The 7390-nt window shown below is 40.3% G+C and overlaps 1 protein-coding gene and 1 non-coding gene across 6 annotated transcripts in view; both read right to left on the bottom strand.

The window, feature by feature from the left end:
* Positions 1 to 4848, bottom strand: part of IARS1 (isoleucyl-tRNA synthetase 1) — an 80934-nt gene extending 76086 nt beyond the window's left edge. For 2 of the 5 annotated variants that reach the window (XM_027098377.1, XM_027098381.1), the window contains exon 1: positions 4655 to 4762. The gene's annotated coding sequence lies outside the window, so the exon portion shown is untranslated. The other 3 variants (XM_027098378.1, XM_027098379.1, XM_027098380.1) reach the window with 3 other exon arrangements.
* LOC113615694 (small nucleolar RNA SNORA84) lies at positions 1645 to 1777 on the bottom strand. Its single transcript, XR_003431084.1, has one exon. It is a non-coding gene; the product is annotated as a small nucleolar RNA SNORA84 (small nucleolar RNA).
* Positions 4849 to 7390: the final 2542 nt, after the last annotated feature.

Raw genomic sequence — 7390 nt, forward strand, 5'->3', positions numbered from 1 at the left:
ACATTTTATCACTTTTGTTGTTTATTCATGATTTTTGTAAAAGACAAACACTATATCTCTCTGATTTAGTGCCTGGTGAGAGAAGTCTTAAAGTATCTTTTTTTCAGAAGTTTGTTAATAACTTCTTTCAGAAACATTTGATCAGTCGGGGCTTAACTATCTAGTGAGCATCCTCGAGCCCATTCCTCCTCAAAGCCTATTTATTCTCACTTTATAATTCTAATAAGGTTGGTGACCAGATTTCCAAGCCAACATCAGATTAGAAGGGGACAGAATTGCTAATAATGAGAAAACAACAGAGTAGGTGGAAAACCTTAAGAACACAAGAACTGTAACACTCTGGGATAACTGACTCTAGGAGCAAAGAAACTTACATACCTCAACCAATTCTGAAAACATCAAAGCCTAAGTACAGTAATTGACCCATGCCATCAAAAAAAAATTTTTTTTTATAAAAAACAAATAAAAAATAAATTTATGTATATAAAGCAATGCTAGAAATTATGGAATTTCAAAGACAAATATAGTCTTACTATGTTAACTAATTTCTATTCTATTTTATTTGACAGAGAATGTGGAGAGACTAACCAAAAGATTAACCATAAAATGGCAAATACACACATTGATTAAAAATAAAATTAGGGAATCTAAAAATTATATGGAAATTCAGGATCAGGGAAAATTTAAATCATGCAGCTCCTATGCTTTTATCAATTAGCAACACTGATTCAAAATATGACTGTGAGCTTCCTAGCAGCCAAGACAAGGGATAAAAAGTTAAAAGGATATTGATTTTGCACATAAGAGAAAAATCTATAAAAAATGAGATTTTGCCACTGAGGTCTGAGTCACACATGGAAATGAGTGATCTGTTTAATAAACATTTTTAACATCAGAAAAAACATTTTTTTAAGTTTGTTACAAGCGGTGTCTTTCCTTTTGTCCCCCTGTCATTTATTTTTGAGATATGAGAGTACCTTTGAGTTTTATATAGGAAAAAAATAAGGAAAGAACAGGTGGGCCATTTAACTCAACTATCCATTTCTGATTAGGGTGTTCCATTAAATGTTATTAAACAGAAGTTGAAAAGTATTTTGGATCTTGAGTTCTTGTTATAATTTCCAGCCTTTGAAGGATGGAGAGAGGTGTTAGTCTGTGCATTTACTGATTTAGTAGGAGTCCTACTGGTTCAGTGACAACCTTACTAGAGGCCAATTGAAACTTAAGGGGTTACATTTGAAGACTAACAGATCTTTAGATATCAACATACTTATTTCTGTCACCCCCTAATGCTTGTCAAGGCTGGTCCTATGATTGGCAGCATCTATGGAAGTTGATTAGAGCAGACTCACCAGCCCCACCTTGGACTGAGGAATCTGAACCTGCTTTTTAACAAGATCCTAGAAGATGAGCATGCACATCAAAATTTAAGTCATTCTCTTAAACTGTTCTGACAATTATTCTGGAATATCTATCTGAACTTCTTTTTTTTTGAGAAAATGAGATTTAAGCTTTCTGTGAAGATGGCTTTTAACTTTTATAAAATTTTCTAGAGAGCCTCTACTCCCCCCAAAGATTAAGAACCACTGCATTATTGGCCAAACCCAAAGATCCATGTAATGGTATAGACTATTCCAGGAAGAGCCATGTATCAGTGACCGGGCTATGGCGGCTGCTGAGGAGAAACGGCCCCCATGCATAAATCACAGGATTGCTCTGGCCCCTCACATCCACTGGAGAGCTGTACCTGCACAACAGCATCCAGTAACCACAGGGCTCTTGGGGGAAAGGGGGAGCAGAAAGAAGAGGGAGATTAACCCTACCAGGTTAGGCTCAGGGAAGCAACCTCCTCTTCTTCCCTTTAACTATAATCCAAGGCCTCCACTATCTTCCTTACTCCATGACTCCTGCAGACCTCTTTAGCCTCAACTTCCTGTTCAGCAATTTCTAGATACCCTCCTTCACCTTTACTTGTATTTACCTCCACAGATCTTGGAAAAGCATACCAAAAACATTTTTGTTTAAAATAAACCTCATGATCTTCCTTGCCACACTTGCTCCCATTTTTAATTCCACTGTACTAGTAGTTCCACTATTCCTTCCCATTACCTGAAATTTCTGAGTTACCCTTAATACTACCAGATGATCCCCACATCCAGGTGATCACCAAGTCATGTGGGTCTGACTTCTAAGTCTATTTCTCTATTCCCTCTTCCTCATTCTCAGGTCTTCATAACTTGTTACATTAAGTCAAATTTAACCCAAGAGGTGGGTCTATCTCCAGCCTTTTCACAAACTACTTATATCCTATTAACATATAACCCAGAGATTTACTTACACAAATGTATAAAATATGTACAAAGATATCAACTGAAGCATTTCTATAGACAAATATCTGAAAACTTAAATATCCATGAATAGATAATAGACTAAAATAAATTATGGTACATCAATACCATGCAGGCATTAAAGATAATAAATCATAATATATCAAATATATATATTCCTTATACATACTGAGAAAGAAAACAGCAAGTCACAGTTATAGCAATTTATACTATGTGTATTATAATATTTTCAAGAGATTAAAAATACACTAAGTCTATGTTTAAGTAATTCTGTATTTAATTTAGAAGGTTACCCACCAAACTTAACAATGGCTACCACCAGAGAATAGAATTAGATGAGGAAGGCGTGAAAGAACAGATTTTTATTTATTTCACATTACTCTGTCTTGATTATTTTTGAGTATGTATTAACTTTATCATAAAAAGTTTAAAAATAAAGGGAAAAATAAATACTATACAGCCTACACACCACCTTCCTAATAGAAAAGTTCTGAAAGTATCACTTCTGTATTAAAAAAAGAAAAATGCAATGGTTCCTCACTCCCAATGGTTTCTGTACAGACTTTTCAGTGGGGCAGCATGATCTTACCCACAGTTACTACTCCTGGCCTTTACTCTTACAAAACTCAAGCTCCAACTACATCACATTCTTGACACTGCTGAGAAACAAAACTGCTTTGCTGACATACTGCTTTGCGTTCAGGCCCTTTTTCCAAATACTCTAGCACTGCTTAGCTTAAATGTACTCTGCTCTATGGGGATTTACCAATCCCCTTTTTACAAAACTAATATCCCCCTGCCCGGAATCTGCTCCTCTTCTACACATTATGGTTTATTTGTATTGCATGCCTGTCTCTCCAACTCAACTGTAAACTTATTGCTGGCAAAAGCATTTTACTGTCTAACCTCTTACTGTCTTACCATGTGCTTACACATGGTAGTGCTCAAAAAGTTTGAACAAATCCCTTTGTCAGCATCCTTAGTTTCCATCAGTGATAGTTCCCCCACCTGCCTTTCAAATATCCCACTCCGGGGGCTCCTCTTGGCAAGGATAATGGTTAAGAGGGTTGGCTTTGGAATTTGACAGTTTTGGTGCCACAACTTAGTATGTGACTTATAGGAAAAGTTACTCAACCTTTAAACCTCAATTCTGCCACCTGTAAAATAAAGTTTGTAAATACAATGCTAATTTAACGTTAAGTGATATAATGGCTATCTGAGCAATCACATGTCATCTACAGAAATTATTATCATTACTCCTTTGTCCACAAATTCTACTCTATTGCCTTTGCCCAGTCACTATATCATCTTTCCAAAAACATTTAAGAGTGCAATCTGCATTTAGCTGCCTTCTCTTCCCTATAATTCACTCTCTAATCACTTATGAAGAAGACATACTGTCCACCATTTTACTGATATTTACTTTGTAAAAGTTCATCGTATTACTTAGAAATCCCTAAAACAATTGCTTTGCCCCTAGTTTCACTCTTCCTGACTTCTCTGCAACACCTGAATGAATGCTAAAAGTAATACTGTCAAACCTAATAAAAAACTTATCTTCCTTTCTGGATTCACTTCAAACACCACTTCAGTCAAGAAGGAAACCACAAATTCAATAAGGCTGGAAGCCAAGCATCATCTTCCACTTGTTCCTCACACGAAACTGCAGTGACTACAACAACTCCCCATCTCCTGAATCACACACACTTTAAAATCCTGCTATACATTATACTACAGTCCCTTGCACCGTATCCCCAAGTTCCTACTTATCTTCAAGGCTCCAAACCCACTGCAGTTCCTGAAAAGCCTTCTCCTTCTCCCACCTCGAAATCCCACTTAGGAACTGTCTTCCTCCTCTGTGCACTTGGAATACTGTATTATTAGACTGTGTAAGAGCCGAGGACGGGGACTTCCCTCTAATCCCAGGCACCCAGCAATAAATGCCCATTCGTGGGCATTTATTGATTTGTTCTTATGAATACCTAGACTTTCAAGTAATTTCGTCCACCTTCTGAACTCCAGTAAGCTCGGTCACACCAAATTCTGAGAACCACCCCGCAGTTCATGTGTTACCAGGATACCAGGCTGAAGCTGAGGAACTTCCAAGGGTTGTAATCCTCGGCCCGAGAGCTAAGCAAGGATTGGTACCTGGTTCTGAGTTCTTTCGCCCCACTTAGACCTCCTCCCAATGTTTTCCTTGGAAACGGATATGCACGTAACTAACCCATAGCCCAAAATAAACATTAAAAAAAAAAATCTTGTGTACCGGAGGGACTGTAGATCCCAGTGGGCAGTAAGGGGCGTACCTGAGGGGCCCGTGTGCAGGACAGGTTGACCTGAGGGGCCCCGCGGGCAGGATGGGGAGTACCTGAGGGGCCTCCAAGAGCAGTACCAGGCGTACCTGAGGGGCCTCCGAGCCTGAGTACGTCGGAAGGAGCCGTGTCTACGCCTTGGTCAAGAGTCTAGAGGTGATGCAACGCCCCGAAAGCATGAGGCTAAGAGGAAGTGGCCTGGTTTGCACCGGCCAATCAGCGCCCGTCGTTTGACACCCGTAAACAAGCCGGACGCCGATTGGCCGCGTGCGTTCCAAGTCACGACCACCCGACCAGGCGTTGCTCTGTGCCTTGGCAGGCTGTGCGACTCCGTGGCGTGGCGGCGACGCGCTGCGTCCTTCACGCAGCTAGGGCGATGGTGGCGGACACGACTGTTTTGTGGCCTCCGGGGTGGGGACTGACTGGTAGGCGCACAGAGAGGAGGCTGTTGTGCGTCCTGACTGGGCGTTGTTACACAGCCTTTGTCGGTGTTCACTTCACTGTTCACAAGACGTAAATGCATTTCACCAGGGGTTAACCAAATCCAACGATAGTAGCCTCAGTAATTATACTGCGGGGCCGTGAGTGCGCAGTCTCAAGGCTGCTTTACTAGATGACTGTTAAGGAAAGCAGCCCTAGGCACTAGGACTATGTTTTCTGGTGTAGTGGAGACCTGCACCAAACCACCTTGGAGTCTGCAAAAATGCAGAGTCCTAGGGCATAGACTAGGCCTGCTGAGTCTCTGGAGGTGGGTCACAAAAATACGCATCTTAACACGCATCCTGGATAATTCTGTTGTATACTAAAACTCTTGACCCACCTATCTGAAGAGACCCTCCTGTTTCTCGGGGAAATGCAGAGGCCACAACATGGTCTGCGAGGAGCTGAAGCACTGGTGGTCAGTGGTGTTCAGAGAAGCCTCTCCTTTTGTGTCCTTCAGTGCCACCTGCAGAGGTCTCATAAATTTTACTGCAGAAATGATGGTAACAGCCATATGGAGAGAGATAACAAAAAGGAAGGAAATGCCTGACAACCAGCTTTAGAATAATTGTTTCCTGTATTGAAAACAAAATTATTTGCATATTAGTCTGCTTACTTATGTATTTATTATCACTGCTGTGAGCCTGCCCAGCACCTTTTGGATCTGCTGGTTAAAAACCACGGAATCCAGAGCCATGCAAAGGACAGTAGACCTCACCAGAGACTATGACGGAAATTTTAGCCCTTGACAAATTGAGAGTAATTCTGTATGTAACTTCTTAGTGTATCCAATAAAAGGACAGAAAAAAACTGATCTATCTGAGAATATGTATAAGGCATTCCTTGATAAGTTTCAGAACACTTTGATAGTCTGTGGAGCATTCATTCAAGTCATACATGGTTTAGGAGCACCCTAAAGGGATTAGAGTAGGGGATTTTATGTCCTTGCCCAAAGGGGTGACTCTCCAATAACTTAACTTACTTGAACACATATATTTAGTAGTGTCTTTACCTTATTAACTATAAGTATTTGGAATGTGTTTTAATTTTCACATTCTTCAAGTTGCCACCTGTTCAGTTCATTTTTATAATCTGTCCAGACAGCCAGGATTAGAGCAGGACAGAGGGCTTCCAGACAGATGTGTCCAGGGGAAAAAAAGGTGGGGATGATAGGTCTAATTATTGGGTTGGCCAAAAAGTTCATCTGAGTCTTCCGTGAGACATTATGGAAAAACCCGAACGAACTTTTTGGCCAGCCCAGTATTTTAAAATGATGTCTAAATTTAATGTCTAAAACTGAAAAACCAAGAAATCACAGCATAAGCATGTTAGTTAGAAATTCAGTGATAAATATCAGAGGAAACAAAGTTTTGAATGTGGTTGTATCTGGGGAGCAGAAACTGGGGATGCAGAAGGCTGCTTGATGTTACTTGTCTGCTCTGGAGAAGGTGGGTGTAACAAATTTAAACATGGCCAAAAATTCTGGAGACTTCTCACTGAGAGGTGAGGATCTATGTCCCCTCATTTTGAGTCTGGGTGGGCTCAGTGTGTTTTAACCTGTAGAATACAGTGGAAACAACTGAGCCAATTTCTGGACTAGGCCTTAAGAGACTGGCAGCATCTGCTTCCTACTCCTGAAACCTATTTGCCATGCTGTGAGGAAACCAATGGACAGGCACTGAGTGAGCAGTCCATTTTAGAAATAGATCCTTTAGCCCCAGCTGGGCCACTCACATGATATTACACGGAGTAGAGATGAGCAGTCCCCACTGAGTCCTGACCAAGTTGCTTATTTGTGAGGAAAATGAACAACTGTTACTGGGATGGCTTGCTATGCAGCAATAGATAAGAAGGTATAAATATAATCAACATCAAGAGAAGGTGGAATATTTGGATTATTTATTCTCCTGAGTGGTGCTTTCTGTTTTACACAAAGTCTGAAGTCTTGGAAACACAGGAATCTCGAATGACTTTTCAACTACTTAGTTCCTTGGACTCTGTTTACTAAGCACCCACTTAGTGCTAGACATAGTTCTAGGCAGTGTGGACGTAACCATTAACAAACCAGGTGATATCCCAGCCCTCAGAGTTTATATTTGATCAAGATGTAAATCAATAAATACTTAATTTCAGATATACACAGTATGGCTCAATGATAATCCCTTGGGACTTTATATATAGCATAATTTTGTACAGAGCCCAGTTTGATAGAGGCTTATCTGTCTTGAATCCTAGCCACATTGATTTAAT

This window comes from Aethalodelphis obliquidens, unplaced genomic scaffold (genome assembly GCF_003676395.1).
Source record: "Aethalodelphis obliquidens isolate GAN/ISIS:26980383/991018 unplaced genomic scaffold, ASM367639v1 scaffold122, whole genome shotgun sequence".
Taxonomy (NCBI): domain Eukaryota; kingdom Metazoa; phylum Chordata; class Mammalia; order Artiodactyla; family Delphinidae; genus Aethalodelphis; species Aethalodelphis obliquidens.